This window comes from Mastomys coucha, unplaced genomic scaffold (assembly GCF_008632895.1).
Source record: "Mastomys coucha isolate ucsf_1 unplaced genomic scaffold, UCSF_Mcou_1 pScaffold14, whole genome shotgun sequence".
Taxonomy (NCBI): Eukaryota; Metazoa; Chordata; class Mammalia; order Rodentia; family Muridae; genus Mastomys; species Mastomys coucha.
The window spans coordinates 48,077,396-48,102,403 of NW_022196896.1; the positions used below are offsets into that span (position 1 = coordinate 48,077,396).

Below are 25,008 nucleotides of genomic sequence, written 5' to 3' on the forward strand. Positions count from 1 at the left end.
ATAGATTCAGCAAAAAATGTTGTTGATGAAATCTGGACTGTAAGGACTGATTTTTTAACATTTTTATCTCCTTGAAACACATTTAAAGCAACTAAAAACATAATATCTAGGATGAGATTTGGTAGGATTTTCTCCAGTAACTCGCCACTTCAGAATCTCAGTTACTTAGTGCAACCAATGTTTGTGCTGCTTATACTAAAAAGGCCAACAGATGCCATAGGCAGTTACTAGGTGAAACTGAGGATAACTATCTCATTAGCTTTCAAAAGCCATTAAGGCAAGAGATGTGACTTGGAGGTTAAGAAAACTCATGGCTGTTGCTGAGGACCCAGGTTCAATTGCTAGTACCCACATGGCGGTACACAGAATTAAATAATTCCAATTCCAGGAGACCTGATACCTTCTGATCTCGACAGGTGTCAAGTATGCACATGACCCATCTACAAATTTGCAGGCGAACACTCATATACATAAAATAAAATATTAATCTTTTTAAAATATATGAAACCAAGGCCCAAGGTACTAGGAAAATGGCTCTGGAAAGCGTGAGGTTCTGAATTCCAAACCTTTGAACTCATCTGAATTCAGTGTAGGAGTGAGCACCTGTAATTCTAACATTCCTGTAGTGAGACGTGAGACATAAACAGGAGAATTCCAAGAATGTTGGGGTCTAGCCAGCCTAGAATAGACAATAGCAAACCAAAACAAGAAAATAGATACAGCCTTAAACAAGACAGGTAAGAACCAACTCCAGAGGCTGTCCCCTGGCCACCACAAGCATACCATAAGGGCCTGCACCTATAAAAATATCCATACACATATACCATGCACTCACACACCTCATACACACACACACACAGAGATAGAGAGAGAGAGAGAGACAGAGAGAGAGAGAGACAGAGAGAAACTATGTACCTTCCCATATTATATACACATACCAAAAATATATATGAACACATGCATACACACATGTACATACATGCATGCACACACACACACACACACACACACACACACACGTACACACGAGAGAAAGAGAGAAAAAGAGACCTTAAAAAGTTTTTTTAGACTTATTATATAGTATTCTATAAATGTTTTACCTGGAATCATGAACGAATACCATGTGTGTGACTGGTATCGTCAAAGTTAAAAGAGGACATTGCATCCTCTGGTACTGGAGTCATGGATGGTTATGAGCCACCATGGGGGTGCAGGGAGTTGAACCTAGGTCTTCTGCAAGAGCAGCAAACACTCAAAACCACAGACAGACGTCTAGGCAGTTTCACAGAGGATTCAATATATGTCTCTAAGTTTTCAAAGAACAAAAACAAAAACAAAAACAAAAACACAGAAGACTGCTCTGAGAATTGGTAGTTTCTTCCCAGAAATAAAACACACAAGTGTTAACTCAAATCTTATTGGCCACAGTGAGAAATGTGCTCACAGCTAATTTCACTACATTCTGGGTAATTGCAACACAATTTATATTGCAATTGTGATATATATATATATATATATATATATATATATATATATATATATATATATTTGTGATATATATATGTATATATATCACAATAATACAGCTTTTGAAATTATTACAATCCATGAACCTTAATCTTTCTTTTTCATTAGATGGATGTTGTATGTTTGAGGTATGTGGGTACAGGAAGCAAGTGTATGAATGGTTTTGTGAGTAGCCCTTATACCCTGGTGTACATGGAGTGGTCAGAGGACAACGTTGGATGTTGGTCCTCAGCTTCTTCTTGTTCAAGATGGTAACATAGCTCCAAACTCACTAACAAGAAACAGAGTTGGTGCCAAAATGGTGGATATGACAAAAGAGCAGAAATATATAGTTTTAAAGTTCACATTTTAAATAAGAAACATAGTCAGGTCCCAGGTATTAAAGATTTAAAGCAATATTTTATTATAGAATCCTATTTTAGGGCTCAAACTTCATGCTTGAGTAGTTGTTAAGGCTCTAATGGAGATAAACTCTACAATATTAATGGGAGGAAGGCTGCTAGAGTGGCTTTTGCCCAGCCTGTGTTCTCCTCACATGGACAAACTAGCTGACAAAGTAGCACTGGGCTCCAGAATTTTGTTGACACGTCAAAGCTATTTGATAAACTAGTTGATCTTAAAGTGATTATCTCTGCCTCCTTCTAAAGGTTCACCTGGCACTGTGTTTTATGTTTTTAACCATGTGATACTGATGATCAACCTGACCTAAGAATAACTTATGACAGAAAAAGAAAAGATCTGCGTTTGGGTTTATTTAAGCATTCAAGGGGAATTAATATGCATTTCAAACACAAGGAAAATCCATACCAAGTATAAGTTAGCAGAAAAGTAATGCATTTTCCTTTAAACAGTAGTAAATGGAGACTAGACTATCAGAGCAAACTTTCTGCAGTCACAGGGTGAGGACCAGTGAGGACAGAGTTCAAGCTGAACTCAACCTGTCATATTGTTCTGGAGTTGGTTTCCATGTTTTGGCTGAAAGCACTATTTTTGGTACTGCATGATAGTTAGAGCACTCTGTGTCATTTATGATCGATGCCTCTGGTATGGAATTCTTGCCAATATTCCTGACTGTTTAGTGGTATCATTGTTTTTTAATTCTGTTTAAAATATCTCATACTCGAGTGATACTGGGTATACTACACTGGCATTCTAGAAGGGTGCCATGTTAATTCTAAAAGTTTCTTCTATACATTGAAAGGTAAAGTATATTTAAGAGAAAAAAGAACAAGAGCATGCAATTCTAAAGTCATTTGGCAAACTGATTCTGTCAAGAAAGTTTAGTTTCATTTTGCTTGCCGCAACAGCTTTTTATTTCATAAGTCCATTCTTCTTGTTCTTGGAATACATTTGGGAGGCCTGTCAAGGCCTATCCACTCTCTAAATAGCTTTGCAGATTAAATTTTTAACTCTCCTCTCTTCATGCAGATGTATATTTCTGACAAAGAATTGCCTTGAGATGTCAGTTTCCATTTTTCTCAGTGGAGGGAAACATGGGTGGAAGCTGGGATCCTCCGCTTCTCTCAACCTCACTGGGAAACTCAGGCATTCACCTCTACACGCCTCCAAGCACCATGTGTCTGCACATGCTATTTACTCCTGTCAGGTTGCCTGAATTTGTCTTTTTTTTTTTCCTCTCCCTATATTTCTTCAGTGGGACTGAAATCTAACAACATGAACGACAAAGATAAGAAGAGAGGTGAAAGTTTAATTTTAAGTTAAAAATCTCACTAATGAAGACACATCACAGGGCTGAGAAGAGAATACAATGAAACCTGGGAGTGGGTACAGGGGAGTGTGTCTCTTGGCAGATTATGTCTGGGATAGACTTGAAAGGATACATTTATAGAAAAAAGAGAGAGATGGGGATAGGGGAAGGAATAAAAGAAAGTCTGCCCAAGAAAATAATAAACAAAAAATTATGGACTCCTAGAAACTGCATGGTGTGTGCAGTGGTTTTTCTAAAGCATAAATGAGTCTACATTCCCAAAAAGTAATGCTAAATATGGACCTGTGTTATAATATCCACTGGAAGGAAATTTCACTAAATCCCATAAAAGAGTGTAATTATTTTTACACTTGGCTGAACCCACCTTAAGACAAATTCTCTAGTACCTGTATATATCCATTCAAGAAGCTTAATACCCAATTTATAGAAACCATCTGTCCTGGGCCAAGATTTAAAAAAAAAAGGCAAAAAGTATCTCATCTCACCTGCAGTGAGAAATGCACAGTAGATTTGGACTTTTACTCACAATTGACACCATTTGGAAGAGGCAGAATAGTAGTAAAATTGTTTTCATAGAATACTTTGGTTTTCATAAAAGCTCATTCAACAGCTAATTGTAAATTCTAGCTGTGATGGACCAGTTTAGCTTAGCTCTGATGGACTATACGCCTCAAACTGTAAGACAAAAGCAATACTTCCTCACATTGATTGGTCAGGTAATTCATGAGAGTGGAGCCTGGCATCCATGTAAAAACTGGAAGGAGAGAACCAACTGCACTCAGTTGTCTTCTGATCTCCTTCATATGCATACCATAAACTCAGACATTCTGTCTCTGCCTGCCTGCCTGCCTGCCTGCCTGCCTGCCTGTCTGTCTGTCTGTCTGTCTGTCTGTCTGTCTGTCTGTCTGTCTATGGACCAGGACTAGAAAGACAGAATCATTTAACATGGCATTATTATACCCAGACACACTTTACTGAATGAAGTATGAGAAGACACATCAAGAGCAGGCAGTCCTCAAGTGATCCAGCCCAAACTGAGAATTTGAAAGAAGGCCTTGGCAACCACAGACTAACATGTGATGCCATAGAGTCAGACTGATGCAGTTTGACCATATCTGGATTGGCATTTTGACACACTGGAACAGAAACTAACTAAACTAAATAAAAATTTACTGTAGAGAGATCAAATAGTTTATAGGATCAAAGGAAAAGATGAAGATAACTCTAAGAGTCTCAACCCTAGTACTCTGAAAGTGTGTGTATGAGTAAGGATTTAGCCTCCTTAACATTACCTCTAAAGGGTTTGTCTGATTGGATGACACTGTGTGTATCTATGCTCTAAATTACAGTTTCAGAAACAATAGAAAATAGTAGCAATTTTGAATCATATACAGGTCTTTGTGCGGAGCTGGGGACTGCTGACTACTTTCCAACTGATATTATCAAAACGATGTTTCCTAAAATTAAAGAGAACCTCTGCCTTGTGGTGAAATGGCTTTGTGTAAATGGTGGAGTGCACTGGAGGTGGAAGGATGGTAGGGGTTGGTGATGGGAGGAAAAGTCTCTCAGTATTTTATCAGGAAAATAAGTCAAATAAAGCAAGAGTAAGAAGATGGTGTCCCAGAAGGAGTGGCAGAGATTAACTATGGAGCAGAGACTGAAGGAAGGACAATCCAGCCTGATATAGCTATCTCCTGAGAGGCTCTGACAGTACCTGAATAATACAGAAGTAGAGGTTCACAGCCATCCATTGAACTGAGTACAGGGTCCCCAGTGAAGGAGTTAGAGAATGGACTAAAGGAGCTGAGTTTGCAGCCCCTTAGGAAAAACAACAATATGAACTAACTAGTACCCTCAGAGCTCCCAGGGACTAAACCATCAAACAAGGAGTACATATGGTAGGACTGATTGCTCTGGCAGCATGTGTATAGTAAGGGATGGCCAAGTCGGTCATCAAAGGGAGGAGAGGCCCTTGGCCCTGTGAAGATTCTGTGCCCCAGTGTAGGTGAATGCCAGGGCCAATAAGTGGGAGAGGGTGGAGTGGCAAGTAGGAGTGGGGGGGAGGCAACAGGGGTTTGTTCTTGTTGTTCTTTGTTTTTTTGTTTTGTTTTGTTTTTTTGTTTTTGGAGGGGAAACTGGGAAAGGAGAAATCATATGACATGTAAATAAAGAAAATATCTAACAAAAACAAAAACAAATAAAAGAAGATGGTATCCATATTTCACTTATAAGTTAGTGATAAAATGTATATTTATAATTCTTATTTTTGATGCTGTCTTTATGTGTGTTTAATCAGCAAATATAAATGCAAAAGGCTGTTTGGCCACACATCAGTTTAATGAAACAACAGTAGTAGTAGTTTCCTTTAAAGAAGGTACTCCCAACCTATAGATCACAACCCACATAAGACCATCAGAAAACATAATTATTTGCATTATGATTCATAACAATAGAAAATTACACTTATGAAATAGCAATAAAAATAATCTTATGGGTGGGAGGGTCACCAAAAGAGAAGAGAGCTCTACCAAAAGATTACAAAATTAGGGTGGTTGAGAATCATTGCCCTAATGCCTAGGGGATGACCTACTGTGTCATGGGCTTTTGACCAGGTTTATAGTACCAGGCATGAATTCCCTCCTGTGGCACAGACCTCAAATACAACAGAAAATAGTTGAATAACTCTCATAACCTCCATACCACTGTTACACCAGCGGGAAAACCTTACCTGACATATTGATATTGCTGTGTTTAGAAATCACTGCTGTATAAGAACACTGGTTGCTTTTCTCCCTCAGAGGCCTACTTCTCACACTATCAAATTTACCCAGCAGGTTTTTCAGATCAGTTCAAACTTGGTTTCTCCATGTCTTGCAAAAAAGTGTATTGTATCTTCAACAATAAGGTCCTGCCATCTAGTTATGGTGAGCAACCAAGAACAAAAGAATGTGTGTTGTATTAGGTAACTCTGGGACCTCCTGGTCTCTTAAGGAAATACCCAACAACTGACAAGGATATTTTCATTTAATAACCTATGTCTTCTGGAAGGGGCATTATCAACCCATGCAGGGCAACTCCTTTTTTAAAATGCAGTTTATTTAATTAGTCTACAAATTAGGCTTCCTTAAATCATTTTCTTTTTCTTCTTAATCATTTTGTTTGTTTACATTTCAAATGCTATCTCCCTTCCAAGTTACCTGTCCACAAACCCCCATCCCATCCTCCCTCTCTCCACTTCTTTGCCTCTGTGAGGGTGCTCCTCCACCCATTCACCCTCTCTGCCCTCACTACCCTAGATTCCTCCTACACTGGCACAGCAAGCCTCCACAGGACTGAGGGCCTCTCCTTCCATTGATGCCAGATAATTCAATCCTCTGCTACACATGTATCTGAAACTATGTATCCCTCCATGTATACTCTACCTTAAAGCATTTTCATACATCCTAATTAACCCTGTCCTACCTCCTCCTCTCTCTTGTTCCTCTGCCCTACTGATGCTTAGACCTTTAACTCCCAATATCCTGCCTCCTATACTTTCATATCATGTGGTCTACTGACTTCTCAAAGATGTGTTTGTTTTCTAACAGCTGTGATTTACCACCCAGTTATCTGTGCAATAACCCTTACCTTGATTATGCAAACCCTGGATCTTCTAATACAAGATCCTTAACCAAAAGAGTCAGCCCCATATTAACAATAGAAACTCAGTAGTCAGTGGTGAAATTTCTGTCTTGATGTGCTGACAACTAGTGGGGGAAACGATTAGAAATAACAAGATCAAAGGACTGCAGCCATGTAGAAGAGTTCACGTGCTACAGTAAACTTCCATGTGAAACCACCAGAGCAGAGGAAGAATGCTGGCCTGTCCTTCTGAGAGACTAATACTTATAAAACCCAATCTGTCCTACTTGGGGAGATGTAGCTCAGTTGATGTAGCTCGTATAGCTCATATAGCATGTAGAAAGCACTGTTTAATGCCCAGAACCTCACAAACCAAGAATGGAGTTTCCTGGCAGTAATCTCAGAAATTGAAGTTCAAGACCAGCCTGGGCCATATAACTAGTTCATGGCCAGCCTGGGATACTAAATGCCCTGTCTCAAAATAAACCAAATCTCAAAACAGATTTATAACAGGACTTATGTAAGTAATAAGCTGTAAGAAAAACTAAAAACTAAAGATAAACACTAGTATTTTAGTAGCTTAAATATTTTGTTTAGCAATCAATATGAGCAGATTCACAACAAGGGCTGTTCAAAAATACTACTAGTGAGATCTTTTTCTCTGTGTTTATGGAACTAATAATATTTTAATGGATTAAGAGGGTATAGCATCAAAAACAAACAAACAGGATTACAAACTACCAAGACCATAATGCTTTTCTCTGAGACCACTGGATTTCCCCATACAAGAAAGCCCATTATACTGCCTGTAACATCAGTATCTATTTTGAATGAGATAGGTGCCTTGAGTCAGATATCTGACATAAGTTCCCAGGAAGATTGTTTTCATCCATATTTCTTAGCTGGCAGTCCAATTTCTCAGCTCTTCCCTAAATTTAGCCTTCCTTAAAGTTCTATACCAAACAGACTCTCTTTGGTATCCTGCCCTATCTGGATAACAAAGCCATGTCTTGGTCCTAATAAATTACTGCTTCCTCATGTTTTGTTTCATTTTAAATGTTACTTAGTACATTGTGAGTGTGTGTGTGTGTGTGTGTGTGTGTGTGTGTGTGTGTTGTGTGCCACAGTACTTGTGTAGAATTCAGAAGACAGCTTGATACAGTTCGTCCGTTTCTTCTACCATGTTGATTCAAAGGCTCAAACTTGAGTCACCAGGCTCGGTGGTACACACTTTTACACAGGGAGCCACTGAACCAGTCCCAACTGTTTTTGTGCTTCTGCTTGAGTTAATAACAGTGGGGGGAGCGTTTTCACATTAACATTTTATACCTATGACAGAACTTTACAATAATAACCAGTTAAATAGTACAGATTTACATTCCTGAAGAATGTTAAACAACAGAAAATGAATGAAAGAAAAAAACTTCAACTGAAATACCCACTTCTTCCTGGAACCTGCAATCCCAACATTGCTTGGGAGGATTCACAGAAAGTCTCCCTCAAAAGAAAAGACTTACAATTTCATATCCTCTCTCCACACAGGATCCATGGGAAAGGTGCAATTTATAATTCATCTTTTTCTACCTAAGAATGTTTTGTGGTTTCTTCTTCAACCACATCTGCATCCTCCTCGTCATCTTCCATGTCTTCTGTTGTATCTTCTGTTGTGTTTTCAGGCTGTTTCTCTTCCACCTTCCAGAATCACTGAAACTTCGTGATTCTGGAAACATCTTGCTCATCGACTTTTACATACTAATTTTTTATTTACACTCTTGAAATATTTATATGTTTATGCCCTCCAAAGTATTGCATAAAGGTCTTTAGAAAAGAGGTAAATATTTATTTCTCTTCTACCTTCAATTTAGAAGCCTCTCATCTTCCTTTCTACCCATACAGTTGAGAAATGACTGTTAATTTCCAAATTGCAGCCTGTCAAATATTGTACAGAAGACTAACACAGATTCCTAGGCACCTTCTAAAAATAATTCTTTGTCAGAATGGAGAAATGGCTCATGGGTTAAAACCACTGGTGACTCTTTCCAGAGGACACTGGTTCAGTTCCCAGCACCTACATGCAAGTGGTTTACATTCATATGCAACTCTAGTCCAAGAGGATCCAACAACATTTTTGATGGGTAATGCACTTGCATGGTGCACAGACATACATGCAGGCAAAACAATCATACACATAAAATAAAAAGAAAAACTAAACCTCAAAATTAAAAAACAAAAAACAAAATGTTAAAAAAAGACCCTATAACTTAGAAAGGCAGCATAAGGTAATAAGAATATTCAGTCTGCTAGGGCAGTGAAGTGGGAGGAGGAAGAGGGGAGCACCTCATAGAGGCAGGGGGGAAAGAGGGATGGGATGGGGGCTTGCAAAGGGGGAAATCGGGAAGGGGATAACATTGGAAATAAATAAAATAACCAAAAAAATTTAAGTTAAGAAATAGATATTCAGTTTTTGACAGTTTCACATGGTCCTTGAAATAATCTGAATAATTATTGTTCTAGATTAAACAAGTATTGGTGAATCTTAATTAAACTCAGTGAATAAAGGTAATATCTTCCATACAGCTAATTTTATTATTTCTCAAGCTGATGCTTATATTTATTTTTATTTTATAAAAAGCAAATTTGGTTTGCAGTATTTTTACTTTCATTGCTTTTCACTATTTTGGTTTGTTTGAGATAGTCTGCCTACATAGCCCAGACTAGCCTTCTATTTGCCATCTTCTTGCCTCAGCTACCTGAATGTTGGGATGACAGATAAATGCTATCATCCCAATGCTGTGATCCTATTTTGAAACAGCTCTCAGCATGTAAAACAAAAGTTATGCTCTCTGCAGGATGAAACCTTTAATACCATATTTATGGTGTTAATTGTATTCATTAAAGTATTTAAAATACCACTGTGGAGATGGCTCAGTTGATAAAGTGCTTATCTTGCAACCATGAATATCTGAGTTCCATTCCCCAGGACCTATGTGAAAAGGCCAGATTTAATATGATATGCATGTACATCTGTTGTGAGAGAACAGAAACAGGGAAGTCCTGATGCTCCCTGAATAGCCAGCCTGGCCAAGTTGGTAAACTTCATTCCAGCAAGTAACCCTGCCAAAAAGAAATTATTTAAAATATCCATATCTTTTCCCACATTTTGAGTTCAAAATTTAGTCAGTAACCAAAACGTGGTTGCCCTTGTGGTCATGATTCACCTAATTATTAAACTGTTAGAACATCAAATGTCTCTCCATCATTCTATTTGAAACATGGGAGCTGATTACACTTTTTAAAATGTGGTTATATATGCTATTATGTCTTATAAAGTGGTTTGTTCTTTTCTTAGGTAATTTACATTTAAATTGAACTCTATAGTATTGACTTAATTATTGATTATTTTCTGGTTTATATTTTATGTTTGTGTTTTGTAAACTTTGAGTAATTTCATTTTGAACAGTAGTTGTTGTACCTCACAAAAATATGCAGAAATAAATATGTTATATTTATTTATATATGTTATACATGTATATAAGGTTATATATCATTATAAAGTTTATTCATTTAATGGTCTTATGTTTAACATTTTATTTCTACTCTAAATGCTTTACTTTCCTGAGAGATCTTTATGCATTCATTTTTCTTTTAATAGAAAGGCAGTCTTTAACTTATTTGATTTTCTTTAACAATTTCTTTGCTCTGTGTGTGTGTGTGTGTGTGTGTGTATGTGTGTATGTGTGTGTAGTGTGTGATATGTATATGGTATAGTGTAATGGCCTTGTCTGTGTATATCTGTGTGTGTTGTGTGGTATGGTATGTGTGATGTGTGAGGATGTTTCTGTGTGGTGTGTCTGTATGCACTGAGTGCATGTTAAGTTGATGTATATGTATGTACACACGGGGACTAGAAACTATAAGTGGACTAGAGACTATACTTTCCACTTTATGCTTCAAAAAAGGAGTACCCCCACCTAACTGGAGCTCATCAATTTGCCAGTTAGTTTAAGAATTCACCTATCTCCATTCTTCCCAGCACCAGGCTACAGATTTAAAGCAGCAAGCCTACCTTCTCATATGGGTTCTGGGGATGCAAACTCAAGTCCTCTTCGTTACACAGCAAACACTCTATTGGCTGAGCTATCACTACAGCTCTCCTATGCAGTTAATTTTGAGCTTTCAGAGTCATACAAGCATTGATTCTCAGCTAAACATTGAAATTAAACTACTCTCCACAGCTTTATTAGTATAAAGTATAACATGTGAGATATATATGCACTGTATACATGTATGCAGTATTTACAAATACATATATATTCAGCATATTATCTTGAAGTCCAACTGTGTGATGGAATACTCAAACATCCTGTGGTCTAACTGTAACATAATGTGCATTCATCAACCATTTATCATTATTCCTTTTCTGATCTCTCCCCAGACTCTGGCAACTCACCCTTTACCTTCATTTTCTATGAAATCAACTTCATTGATTCCATATTAATGAGATCATGACTTGTGCTTCATAATTGTGCTTCAGTTCCTGGTTTATTTTACTAAAGATCTTCACCTCCATTCTTATTGTTACGAATGACAGCATTTCACCCATTTTTGTGGCTGAATAATACTCTAATACATATTCTATCTACATAATATTCTAATAATAATATAGAGAGCACATATACAGGTTTTACTTTATCCATTCGTCATTTAATGAGTATTTAAGATATTTCTATGCTTTATTGCAATTATGTTATCAAATCTTCTTAGTAAAGTATTTAACACCTTTCAAAGGAATACATAGTTGTTTCATATGACTAGGTAGCTAGTCAGATGTTGATAAGGTTAAAGGTCATTAACGATAGCTCTCTCCCTCTTAATTGGCAACTTACAAAGTCAGGAACTCTGATTGCAGGAAGGAAATGAAGTCTGATGCCTCCCTCTCTCTTCCCTCTAGCCTTCTCTCTTCCTTGCTCCTTCTCTTCATCTCTCTCCCCTAAATGGGAACCCAGCATAATGGACTATGCAGAAGTCCACAATATAAAGAATAAAGACAGAATTAAATCTCCCATTATGAGTTAATGCAAATAGACCTCTTAATCACTTGGATGAATGTATCTATCTCAGGAAGCTGTCTGTTCCACAGAATTTATGTGGTAGTATAAAGCCTGACCTAAACACATGGACAGAAGCAATAGTATCGCTAGCCACTCTCACTTCTGAGAGTACTTCATACCATTCTGTAATAAATCTCACTTATTTCTGCACTCTAATATGTGTGCCTCCTCTGAATTATTTTCATAGAGATCACAAGGACCACAAAGCTAAGGGAAGACCAGAGAAAGAATGCACTAACAGTATTAATTTTTTAACATAACACTGCGGCTATGTCATTACAAAGAAAAATTTAGGAACAAAAGAAAAAAAGAAACTTTTAGCAAATACACAAACAACATAGCTGATGGAAGTACACATGGGTGACTGTCAGCATAAGGTAATTAGGTACAGGAGCCCAGCAATATATTCACAGGGAACACAGATCTAGATAGAGTCCACTAAACAGGTTAACTTTTGTAATGCCAGCTTATATCTAAAATCTGACTAGCAAAAGAGCTTATAAAAATTAAGAAAGATGCAACTCTCAGCAAATAGCAAAGGAAAGGATAATTGAAGAAACAGAAGAGAAGAAAAGAATATTCTGTTAGACTTCCCTTGAGTTGTTTTTTTTTTTCAGCCAATGGATACATGGGTGTATTTTGTCACTGCTGTTGTTATTGACTTGTTTTTTCAAACGTGACCTGTTATGTATTGATAACAAAATAGCATGCCACAGGAATGTCTGTGAAGGTAGCAACTTGGCCTTAGAGGCCAACATACAAGGAAGATGTATTACCTACATGTCTGAAACATGTAAAAATTTTCTAAGACACCCTTTCACACTGCTTGTATTTTTGACTTGGAAAAGAATATATAACTTCATAAGATTCATGATTTCATAGATTTTAAAGAATATTTACATTGGAATTTTAATGATAAGATCTTAAGTGATGAGAAAATTTTAGCAATTTTTATAATGGATTATTTTAATCAAACATCTTCACTTGGTAAAGAGTTGGTACATACATCACCAAGTTCACCAAAAGAAAATTTCATACTGACCTGGACAAATGACCGTCAAAATTCCTCTCAAATTTGAAAGTTTCTGTAGCATATATCTCTTTTACGAGAATCAAAAATTATGTTGATAATTCATCCTTTGAAGGATCAATAAATAATCAACTTATTGTGTTAACCAATGGAGTAATATTTTGATGGAGAGTAGTAATAGCACTGGGAAGTCAACATTTCTATTATCTCTGCTTGCTGCTGCGCTCTGAAGGAGCGTAAAATTACTCCTCCTCTGAGCTCACCAAGCATCTAATGAGCACCCAAAATCAAACACTCAGGAACTCCCCCACCAACCCAAAATAACATGGGATAAATAGCAAGTATACAATCTAGGTAGGGCTTATTAAAGAACTTGTCAACTTTACTTTCTGACTCATTGCAAATTTAAAGTCTAATCATACCTATAAACCATCAGTCCCCCATCTCTTAATGTTTTAACAAGCTAATCAATGTCTAAGCAGTTGTGGGTTAGTTTTGGTTTTACATCTTTACCTGTGTGATAGAAATCATTTACACCAGCCTTGCATAGAGCACAGATCACCTCATGCAATATTTTTGTATTAAAAAAAACCATATTCAGTGTTCCTGGTAATTTTCTGATTTATGGCCTTATAAATGAAGCATTTTGATGGTATCATGACATCTTTTATAATGATAAAGCTAACACAGTAACAATTGACATTTTTCCTGGATTAATTTGTTCAGTCCATGATCTATACCTCACTCTCCTCTGTTCTGTGTCAGCACCCTTTGTTCTACACGATTTCTTTTCTTGCAGTATTGATCCTTATTGATCTTAACCTAGTACAATAGTGAATAATTAAATATTTGCTCAAAGAAACAAGGCTTTCTCTCTTTTCATTATGACCTTCCCCTGATGTTCAAACGGCCCCGGCATTAGTGAAGAGTCTTCCTGGTGCAAACTTGACCTCTGTTGTCCTACTTTGAAAATGCACTTGATTTCTAACAAGAGCTTTCTAACAGTGCTGCTTTCTTAGATAATGAAATCCAAATTGTTCTAGAAAAAGGTGCAATTATACAGCATGTAATACACAAATAAATTGACTTAATGTTACATTATAATGGAAACTGTGCAAAATCCTCTACACAAGCACAATAAAATAATAAAAAGTAATAGAACAGGTAATAGATGTAAAATAAATGCTAAAAAAAGTAGTTCAAATCATTTTCATACCAGTCAAAAGATACTGAGGAGGGCGCATCCAATCACAATAAAACACCAGAATGAAACACTTCTAAATAGTAATATAAATTTTTGTGGACACTTCATGTCCCGTGATGTGGAATTGACATATAGTTTGATTTTCTTTTTCCTAATGTAAGCCACAGTTTTACAGTCCTAGTGAAAACATTTTATTGCTGGGGATGTATTAGACATGGTTCATTTCCCTTCTCAGTATGGCTTTAATTTTCCACATCCATGGCTTGACACAGACCCAAACACCAGAAGATGGTTGTCTGCTATAAACTGTTTGGTTTTCTTTGATTGCTTTACAATTTAATCTATAGTTCATTCCATTAACCCTTTCTGTTTTAATGCTACCAAGTCTTCCAGCTCCTTAATATAAAGATAAACTTCCCCCAAACACTCATGTTTCTTCTGGTTTCTCTTTCTCCAATTCTGAGAATGACGTACAAGGGTCTGGGAGAAAATGCTTCCTTCCTAGTTAACTTTTCTGAAGCCCTGAGTAATTGCAAAATAATTGACTTCTAACAATGAAGAGGATTTCCCTTTTTGCTTCATAATACATTCATCATTATTCATTCATTCATTGGGTTCGGTTATATTCAGACTGATCAGCTGAGCCAAGGAAGTGCCACTGACATTTCTCCGTTTCTCCTCAAATCCCTGCTCTTTCTGAGGGTATTGGGTGGACAGCAGGGAGGGGGGATTCCATTCCTGGTTGGAGTGTTGTCACATCCGATATCCTGTTCCTTCCGGCAGAGAAAGTGGATATGGGAGGGTCACCGGATCAGCCTGTGCCTCGGGGCGCCTTGCCTCAAGTACAAAAGACTCGACTCAACTCATGTTAGTCTTCTAGGTGGCCTATCTGCGGTGACGGACTGCCAGATCCGGCTGTGGGTGAGCCGTGATGCCTGCCTTGAAATGCTAAGTGCTTAATTAAGGACCTTTCATATCAGCTATGGAGGACTCTGTCTCCCATAGCCCTGGGCATTGTACTTTACCAAGGGCTCCCAGGAGCCAGAGCCAACTTTATGGCAGTGACAAGTGGTGACACAGAAAGAGAAACAAGTGGTTTTCCTCTTTTCATAGCCTTCCCCAAATCTAAATATCATTCGACAGCTGACTAGTCATAGTTGGCCGACTCCTAAAAATAGACTTTTTTTTTTTTCATGTTCAAGGAAATAGAGCAAACTTGTATCTCACTCACAGGTGAGGACTGTCTGAGTCCTCTGAGAACAATCTCACTGGCAGCCACTTAGCAATCACTCCAAACTGCCCGTTCACTTTTCTCAGAAACACAGCCACACCCTGTGGAGTTCATAAGTACCGTTCGTAACTGTCATGTTGGCTAACAGCAAAATGATTGATCGCTGACAAGTGAGTGCAAACGTTCTCCTAGGCTTTATTAAGATATGATTGACAAATGCAAACTACATAGGCTTAAGGTGATTTGATGTTCCGATCCGTGTGCACTGTAATTAATACAGTGTTGTTTGTGTGTGAGGACGTAGGACCCACTTTCTTGCAAATGCATTTACTACATGACTCACTACTCTGTACAGTAAGTGTGCAGAGATTATTACCCTGATGCCCCATACTTTGTACTCTTCGACCAACATCTCTTATACTTTTGGTTGTGAGCCTAGCCTTTAATGAATGGCTGAGTCATCTCTCCAGTCCTCTACTGGTATCTCTTAACTTCTCCCTCTCAACCCAGCCTACTCCCTGTCAAATTTACTTTGTTGTTCTAGGTTTCATAGATAAGTAAGATGACATAGTTTGATATTTGTTGTGTATAGCTTCACTTAGAAGTTGTATGAATGTTGGAGGTTATAGGATTTCCATTTAAAGGCAGAACACTGCTTTTTACTTGTGTGTGTGTGTGTGTGTGTGTGTGTGTGTGTGTGTGTTTTCTTTATCCATTCAGCCACTGATGACACTAATAGTTTCTGTATCTTGGCTTTTGTGAATCATTTTGTCATGAACATAGGAGTGAAATGCAATTAGTTTTAAAGCAAAGTCCAGGAGAAATATAAACTGCCTACACATCTGACAGGTTAAAATAAAAAGTTCTCAATCATTAAGAAAAAACATTTGTAACAAAACAAACATTTTAAACCTAAAATAGAACTATTAGTAAATTGTTTATGCTTTAAAATGACAATATCCTAACAAACAATGTGTTTGACATTCAAAAGTTTGGTTCATTGTAGCTACAATTCTTACATTTGACTTCCAACCCTTTCACTTGAAGATTTATGTGTATATATTTTAGGTTGTCATTTTCTGGCAAAAGTATAGCATTCAGTATGAGCAAAATTCATGAGATTTAGGCCATGCACATGGAAGTTCCATTTGGACATCCTATTGGTTATAAATAAGCGAGTTAGTAGAGGTATTGAGGTGGAATGCCATAATATTATTTCTATATGTGTCTCCACAATGAGCAAGAGAGGACCTTTTGGTGTCTGGCTGCCTATGAGCCTTCACATGTCACCCTTTAATATTGTATATGCCATCATCAAACTTCAATATTTAGTCTTTGATATGCTGAGGAAAACTTATCCATTTTAAATGTGAGTTTTATGTAAGTTCATGCTTCCTTGCAGAACTCAATCTCTAAATGCCTTAGAGATATCTGTGTTGTAAACATCATTCATAACACCTTTAGTTCCATAAATGACCTGGACAAGTCAAAGCAATATCTCCTTCCAAAGCAAAGATTCTCCCCACTTAAACCTTTTGAATAACAATTTTGTGCAATGAAATTTCAATGCCCATAAATCTCGGCCAGTCGACATGTCTATGGCTTAAAAACTTACAGAAAGAGACATCTTAAGATTAATTACAAAAAATAAGAATTATGCAAAATATTGTGTACTTGTAGGCAACAGTTTTCTACAGGAAAATTCCATAGTGATGTGATGGAGAACATTTTTCTTAAGTAAGCCAATATACAAAGATGATGCTCTGCTAGCAGCCATGGGAAGTCCTGCATTTGTAACTGAGATGAACCACCTACCTTCCAATTTAACAGTATCATGCAGCACAGAGCACATGAAAGACTATTGAAAGCATTAAAGAAAATCAAACATGAAAACATCTCAGATCCACACAGCACACCAATCAATATTTTCTTTACTTCCTCCTTTTTATTTTTAATGGAGAAAAAATAAAACATTTTTAATTTCTCTTAAATCTAATTTCTCATATGAGAGAGATTAGTAGCTATTTCAAGAAACTTGAGAGATATAGATATAGATAACTCATTATATGGACATTTCAAGGGATATTTTAGAATTGGAATGACCCAAATTTCTTTTCTTTAATGTTGTCATAAATCAGCAGGGATTAGCTTGGTTTTTGGCACCTTGTAGGTTTAAGGATGTATATAGGATGTGTGTGTGTGTGTGTGTGTGTGTGTGTGTGTGTGTGTATCTGTGTGTGTGTATGTCTGTATGTGTGTGTCTGTGTGAGTGTGTGCAGGGATATGTGTATTTGTGTGTGTCTGTGTGATTTAATAGTAAATTTTTGCTACAATAGTTATGTTTTAATTTTGTATCAAGAACAACAATATTGGTCTACCATAGTATCTCAGTAGGTAAAGATACTTTCTATGCAAGCCTAGACACCTGAGTTTGATTCCCAGAAACCACATAAAGGTGGAAGAAGAAAATAAACTTCACTAAGATTTCATCTCACCTTCATGTAGTGCTATGGCATGTGCAGGCATAGGCACACAACAATAATTGTTTTTAAGAAGAATAAAATATTATTTCAGTAGTCATAAATGGTGGTCTAGTTGAAGCTAAGACTAAAGATACACATGTGAATTTAGCTACTCACTTACAATGTTTTTAATATTTTTATTCTCTGATATTTTTATATGTTTATACAATATATAATGATCATGGCCACTACTGGGTATTCCCAACTCCCGGGGCACTGTCACCCCGTCTCGAACCCAACTTTGTTCTTTCTTTTTAATCAAATAACTTCCTAAATGTTTGAAAGAATTAAACATTTTTCTAGGATCAGTATATGACAAGTTGGTCCTACAGAGTTAGGTGTAAACAAGAATTTGTCAGAAATTCTAGACAGCTAGGTAAGGACATCATAGTGAAGAAGCTACTGAACTTTGCAAGAAGGACATAGGTTTGCTATTTAAATAAGTCACAATCTCTAGGACTCCTTTTAGCACCGTGTCTGACCTCTGAATCCTTATGTCATCCATATCCCATTTCAGACTCTCCATTTTTCAACCATAGAACAATACTTGTATGCATCACAATCAGATCTTGGAACTTGATAAGAACAATAGAGAAATTGAGGCAAATATGTAAATTCTTTCAATTACCTCAAAAATTAATATATTTATATACGTGTGTGTGTGTGTGTTTGTGTGTGTATGTGTGTGTGGTATAGTTATAAAGCTAAAATAGTGACTTTTATTTAATGAAAAATCAGATTTTTTTCACTTTCAGTTCACTTGTGTTGGAGGAATGGGCACAATTTTTTAAATGAAAATATACAAATATTTAGCATACCTATGCTTAGAGTAGCGCATATTGTTTTGTTTGCTCATAAAACATTTACTCTTCAGCTAAAATCATTTATGTAGAATTTATCCCAATCCTCCTAAAATAGATGCCTCATGTGAAAAGAAAATCCAATCATTGAATCATTCATTTCTGTGCCTTGACCTTTTATAAATAAACAGTAAAAGATAAATAAAATGGTCAGGCATTTTTAATTCTATCAATAGAGTTTAATTCAGTTTATAATAATTTACGTATTCAGGATGCTTTGAATGATTTACTTTGTGGAGAAATGGTGAACACATAAAGTTACATAATTTTTAAAAAAATAAACAGCATAGTACTTTTGTATCAGATCAAATTCTGGTAAAGAAAAATAATTCTGAAGTAAAACCTCATTTTAGAGGAAAGAGAGTGAGAAAGATGGAGAAAAAGAGAGAGAGAGAAAGAGAGAGAGAGAGAGAGAGAGAGAGAGAGAGAGAAAGCTGAAAGGATTACTGATGATTCAAAGACCCAGTGCCTGCACTCAACCAGCAAGGTGACACGACAATTATTAACTACAAAACTGTGTTCACAGCGTAAGCGTGAATGAGCTATCACCATGGAGTGAGGTGGTGGGATGGCTTTCCATTGGAATGTATTCTCCTGCAGCAGGCTCTACCTGATGACAGCTACAATCAGGAGTGGCTGCAGGCAGCTGCTTTGCTCCAGGCCACATTCAATTATGTCGGACTGCATTAGTCCCTGGCGAAGCTGTCACCTTCTACCCTGTGATGTGATAGCGTGAAGAGGCTCCTGAAGTCTCTGCAGTCCCTTGCTTTGGGTTTGGGAAGGAGACACAGTGCAGTGTGGGAAGGGAGGTGGGGGGAAAGACCATTAGTACTCTGGTCGCTTGCAGCATTCATTTTGCTCTCAGACTAGGGAGGAAAAAAAAATAGCTTAGGTGAGCTAGATTCAGGAAGTTGTCTGGTGATGGATAATTGCAGGGTTATTTTTTCCCTCCCACAAGTCCTTTTTTTTTTTTTCTTTCAGAAGGCAATGCCAAGAGAATGTCCTATTTTCAGGATTTGAGTCACTGTCGTGGTTGCTCATATTGCTCGAGAGACTGCATTGCATTGGAATACATTTTCTAGGGTATGATATCCCCAAGGATTCTTAGCAGCCAAGATAAATTGCAGGTTCTGATGAGCAAGTGTGGAGCATTTGACTTATCTCCTAAGAGTTCCAGAACTTTCGGGGTGCATGGATTTTGAGATTTCTTTCTGAAGGGAGCACTTGACATTTGGAGCTAAATCTAGACAAAGACGTAATGCATTTGGTTCTAGGAGAGTCTGCTACGTTTACCACATTGCAAGCAATCTCTGAGAGATGGTTATGATTTGAGATTTTAAAGGTCTAACTCATGTTTACCTCCTTCAAGGAGCACGTGGATTCTCAAGTGCAGTGGGGTGCAGTTTAACACCCCTTTATCCGTCATAAAAACATCCAGCTTTATAGCCTGACCCAGTTAAATTAGCAAGAGTTGTTCACTGAAAACACAGGACGAACTCTAGCACTGGTGTGTTTAGAGGTTATGTCTGTTCTCAAGGCCACATCCAGTTGAAGTAAAACACAGCATACAAAACACTGAAGATCAATTCCAGAACATCCAGGAACCTTACCTCTGCCTCCTCCTCTGACTGTGTAATACTAGAAAAGTCATTTGCTACCTTTCTCTCACCCAGTTTTCATGTTGGAAAAGCAAACATCTCTGCAGAGAGAATATAGAAAAAATGATTTATTCCTTAGAACATGCAAATAAATAACATAAAAAAAATACAGGAAATGCAAATGTTCCAAAATGTTCCACCAGCATGATTCTCTATCTTCACCCAAAACTTTAAGGCACCTTATTTCTGTGTTGGTAACTTTGAGCTGTCTGAAGTGTTATCACAACATCCATTAATTGCTCAACAAGCATTTTCTGAGTTGTAAGCATCAGGTGACCATGAGGGTATACCCTTCTTTTGTTAAAAAAAAAAAAAAAAAGAAAAAGAAACACTTTATTTTTATTTAATTGCATGTGTGTATGAGTTTGTGTTACGGTACCCACAGAGGTAAAAGGAAGGTGTCAGACTCCCTAGAGCAGGTATAACAGGCAATTGTGAGCCATCCACATAGGTACTGGAAACCAAATTCCAATCCTCTGGAAAAGCATCAATTAAGTGCCCTTAAGCACTGGGGCATTTCTTCCAGCCATTGGGTACAAATCTCTTAATGTTGAAATTTATAAATTAGTATACTTTAAGCTGTGGATTATTGTTGACTTCAGATCTAACTGAGCAGAAGAGCTACCAACCTTAGTTTTGTGGGACTACTGAGATCCCCTGTCTCAGTGAGTCTATAACATAAACTTTTAAGTACCAAAACCTCCTGAACGAGGATGCCATTATCTCTCTGGCATGCTGTGAGGGCCTGTGCAAACACCTCACTGTGCCAACAGTTGAGCACCTGGCTTTGAGACTCCATCCTGCTTCTGGTCCTTTGTACTTGCAAAGGCTCAGCAACATTTCACCCTGCTGAAAGGATTTTGTGGCCCTATTTGTTCTCAAGGCTTAAGGGAAGCTTCACCCTCTATCTGGACTTACTTGATAACTTACTTTCAAAACCAAACTCCCACTAGGAATTTTTAAAGCTCCCTTTGCAAAACATAATATAGAAATTGCTGAAAGAACCTTTCAAATTGCAAATTGCTTGTTTTTACCTGAACTTGGAGCCAGTTTGAAGTTGGAGGAGTATTTTACATGCAAAGCTATACATACATGCAAAGGTGATACAAGTTACAGAGAGATAGAAATATACATTCGATACAACCCGCCCTAACTACAAACAGAACAACTTCTGGTACCTGAGGAACCCAGAACTCGCAGGCAGACAGGCCCACATTTCACACAGTTTTTGAGTCCACACGTCTAGATCAAGATAAACCACAGGTAGGAAGCAATCTCCTCTGTCTTGCTCCCAAAGTGGCCCTTATGGCCCAGTTTGCCATTTTTCTGATCTAACGGGTCAAAGAGGGCTCCACAGTTTATCATTCTAAAGGAGCCAATATAAAAAGATGGAGCACTGACCGAAAGAGATAACTGAGCTTACAAGAGAATGTGGGGATCGGGCTCGCAGCCTCCTCTTGCCTTGACCACACAGATCGGCAGCCCCAGCCTGCAGGAAATGTGCCCCCGCTCCCTTTGGCGTTGTGGTACCATTTCCCAGCTGCTAGAAAAGACTGAACATACTCCTTAGGCTCAGAAAAAGAAAGGTGAAGCCACAGTTCATAGAAGGAGAGTTCACTGCGGCTCCAAAGTAACGAGCACCCAGCAGCACATCGCTTTATGGAAGGAAAGATGACTACGGTGGAAAAGACACCATATTGAGTCTCTGAAGCCCTTTTTCCTTAGATCTGAACACTAAAAATAACTTGAAAAAATATTTCCAACTTTTGAAATAAATTCCGGCTATTGAAGTACAAAGAATTCTGTTTCTTTTTTTTTTTTTTTTTTAACCTACATCGTGATGGTGTTAAAAAACCATGACAATCAGACCCTTTACCTACCAAACCCAGGTGTCCTTACCTGTGGCTAAAGGCAGCTCTTGACAAGGGAGAGAAGAGACAGAGGGGAGGTCTGGGTATATGAAGTGGTTGGTGCTTTAAGGAAGGAGAGGTAAACATACTTGGGGAGGGAATTAGGAAGCCATATCGTCTATACTTAAACTGCCATGATCGGGGAAAACTAGACCTGGACATACTGCCAGTACTATTGGGGAGAAAGGAGGCAATGTGAAACTTACTGAAAAGCTTTCTAGCTTGCGCCGCCATCTGTTGCTGTCCCGCAGCAACATAAACAGTAGGTTACCTGGAATACGAAGTTAGAAATAGATAGGAAAAGATAGAAGGAAATATGAGAGAGTGGCCACAGATATACCTACCCACATGGAAAGGTAAAAATTAGACGGGAGACTCTCTGCTCAGCCATCTTGGTTCTTTAATGCTAATGCCTTTGTTCCCGCAACAGGTAAAAACACTTGGGGCAAACCCCTCCCCCAAACTCCGTCAGTATAATGGTCCAATCAGTAAGTTCCTTCTTGCTCGATGGAGGTGGAGTTTCTGAATGTAGCCGCTTCTACAGCGCTGCGTTACTGTCTGGGCTTTGGGGAGGGAGACCACAGTTTCCTCTTTTAATTTGTGTATCTACAATTGTTTAACCCTGACCATATATCTCAAAAGGCATTTGAGAAATATAATCGAAGTGAGAAAAGAGATGAATGGAGCCTGAGGAGGCTAGTCAGTGGGAAAATGAATCAGCTTCCAAGTCTAAAGTCCTGAGTTTGGTCCCTGGGACCCACACAGAGAAAGGGGAGAACCAGTTTCTACAAGCTTCCCTCAAACCTCTACACACATGCCATGGGAAGTGTGTGGGCAGGCACGCACACACACAGGCGAACACACACACACACACACACACACACACACACTTTTCAGTCATATATGCAAGTACACATGAGAGAATTTTCTTAAATTTATTTATTTATTTATTTATTTATTTATTTATTTATTTATTTATTGGTTTTTCAAGACAGGATTTCTCTGTATAGCCCTGGCTGTCCTGGAACTCACTCTGTAGACCAGGCTGGCTTCGAACTCAGAAATCTGCCTGCCTCTGCTTACCAAGTGCTGGGATTAAAGGCGTGCACCACAACTGCCCGGCTAATAAAAATTATTATTTAAAAAGGAGCGTATCAAGAAATGTGATCGTCAGGAGGACCAACAGAGTCAATTAACTTGGACCCTTGAGGGCCCTCAGAGACTGAACCACCAACCAAAAGCATACATAGGCTGGTTCTAAGGCCCCTAAAACATATGTAACAGATGCAAAACTCTGTCTCCCTGTGGGTCCCCCAACAAGCAGAGCGAGGGCTATCCCAAAAGCTGTTGCTGGCCTTTGGATCCTGCTTCCCTAGATGGGCTGCCTTGTCTGGCCTCAGTGGGAGAGGATACACCTAACCCCGCAGAGACTTGATGTGACAAGGTTAGGGGATACCCAGGAGGGGCCTCTATATTCTCAGAGGAAGAGAGGGAGTACTAGGGGGAGGCACTGCATAAGTGGGGACTGGGAGGAGGAGGGCAGCTAACAGGATGTAAAGTGAATAATAAATAAATAAATAAATAAATAAATAAATAAATAAATAAGAAGACATGTGTTATATAGAGACATACTTCATGGCATGAGTATTATTTGGCCTTAAAAACAATGGGCTTGTTAGATAAGCAACATATATATGGAATAAGGCAACATGACATTGAATGAAATAAAAGACACGGCAGATAAAAGCACCTATGTTGTTTTTCAAATGTAGAAGTTATAAAACTTGACTTGAATGTAGACTAGTGACTAACAACAAAGGTTGGAAAGGTGGGAGATCAGTGTGGTGAAAGGGATGCTGAATTAGATCTGAATACTATAATCATGTATTGAGACATGAATATGGTATATTCAACCCTATTAATATATATCATTAATATATGTTAACTGAAAAATTAGTCATAAAAGTATTTTTAAGGACTCAGCTAAACCACTCCTGGGCATATACCCAAAAGATTCTGTAACACATAACAAGGACACATGCTCTACTATGTTCATAGCAGCCTTATTTATAATATCCAGAAGCTGGAAAGAACCCAGATGTCCTTCAACAGAGGAATGGATACAGAAAATATGTACATTTACACAATGGAGTACTACTCAGATATTAAAAATAATGAATTCATGAAATTCTTAGGCAAATGGATAGAACTAGAAAATATCATCCTGAGTGAGGTAACCCAATCACAAAAGAACACACATGGTATGCACTCACTGATAAGTGGATGTTAGCCCAAAAGTGCAGAATACATACAATTCACAGACCACATGAAGCTCAAGAAGAAGGAAGACCAAAGTGTGGGTGCTTCAGACCTCTTAGAAAGGGGAATAAAATACTCACAGGAGCAAATACAGAGACAAAGTGTGGAGCAGAATCTGAATGAAAGGCCATCCAGAGACTGTCCCACCTGGGGATTCATCCCATATACAGCCACCAAACCCAGACACTATTGTGGATGCTTGGAAGTGCATGCTGACAGGAGCCTGGTATAGCTGTCTCCTGAGAGGCTCTGCCAGAATCAAACAAATTCAGAGGTGGATGCTCGC

The 25,008-nt window shown here is 38.0% G+C and overlaps 1 long non-coding RNA gene across 1 annotated transcript; it reads left to right on the forward strand.

The window, feature by feature from the left end:
* The first annotated feature begins 15,010 nt into the window (after window positions 1–15,010).
* Window positions 15,011–22,290, forward strand: LOC116089084. The gene is made up of 2 exons (XR_004118145.1): window positions 15,011–15,143; window positions 19,817–22,290. It is a non-coding gene; the product is annotated as an uncharacterized LOC116089084 (long non-coding RNA).
* The last annotated feature ends 2,718 nt before the right edge of the window (window positions 22,291–25,008 follow it).